We start from the raw sequence: 1,170 nt of genomic DNA on the forward strand, positions 1-1,170 counted from the left end.
GAGTACCCTATGCCTGCCTACACCCAAAGTAACGAGTGTGGGCGTAAGACATGGGAAAGTATTCCCAATATAGGGAAACAGACCACTGAACTTTCAAAAGTTCCCCAGGGTCCTGATGAGCCTTTTCAGGACTTTGTTTTTCGATTGCTTATTACAGCTGGTCGCATCTTAGGCAACTCTCCTAATTTCTTAAGCCCAAAAGATCAGGCTGAGTTAAAAAAGAAAGCAGCCAAATTCCATCGGAGTTATTTGGACTTTCTCTTTCATGAAAGACCTCCTTGAATGAATTGCAACTTTAATAATGAAAGGTAGGAGAAAAAGCTGAGAGTTATTAGAAAAGATTTCTCTAAAATCATCAGTCATTCTACCCCAGACTAAATAACCACTTTTTTGCAGGACAATGCAGATTGGCAAATTGCCTTGGAAATTTTTTCGGGACAAACTCTATCCCACCATCCCAGTAACCCCTTGCTTCAATTTATTAATAAACATTCTGTTGTTTTCTCTTTGCAGATTCTCAATAAATCTCTCCCTGAACCTGTTCATGCAGTTTTGGCTAACCGCCAAGCTATGCAGCAAACCGCGAAAACTTTGGCACAGAAGACAGAAGTTGATTGCTGTTATTTTTGCTGTTAATCTTCCGGTAACAAACCTCCCTTTATCTGCTTTCTAATTCTTATAGTCTACATGTGTTACTTACTAACCAAGGGGCGAAGATATAGTCTTTTTTACAGGACACAAACAACCCCATATGAATTCCAGACCGACTAATTCGACCCTATGGCGAAAAGACAGCCATTTCCCACTCCCCAAAGCATAGAAGCATTCACTGAAGAACCATCTGAAAGTGTGTCTCCACCAGCACCACCTCCAGGCTCCAAAAGCTAGACTTTTAATTTCTCCCCTCCAACGTCTGTCTCTGCAAAATCAAGCAGACTGCTTTAACCTAGGAACAATTGAAGTGCTTAACGGAGCATGCTGTGAAAACTGTTAACTCTTAGAGAGCTGAGACAACTCCAGAAACTCTTTTTTGTTGCTATGCATGTAATTCTTGCTTGTCAGATATCAGGAGTAACAGCTAACAACTTCACTCATTAAACTTACGTTCCAAATTTTGTAAATAATTCTCAATTGTTGGGAAGTCAATCAGAAGTCTTTATACTAAATTCC

At 40.0% G+C, this 1,170-nt stretch overlaps 1 pseudogene across 1 annotated transcript in view; it reads left to right on the top strand.

Annotated features, from left to right (window-relative positions):
* The window catches only part of LOC102814204, a 5,374-nt pseudogene extending 4,738 nt beyond the window's left edge, over positions 1-636 (top strand). Inside the window, exon 2 of the transcript XR_438810.1 lies at positions 514-636. The product of XR_438810.1 is annotated as an importin subunit alpha-4-like (transcript). The remainder of the gene's footprint in view (positions 1-513) is intronic.
* The last annotated feature ends 534 nt before the right edge of the window (positions 637-1,170 follow it).

Source organism: Chrysochloris asiatica, unplaced genomic scaffold (genome assembly GCF_000296735.1).
Source record: "Chrysochloris asiatica unplaced genomic scaffold, ChrAsi1.0 scaffold00836, whole genome shotgun sequence".
Lineage (NCBI taxonomy): Eukaryota > Metazoa > Chordata > Mammalia > Afrosoricida > Chrysochloridae > Chrysochloris > Chrysochloris asiatica.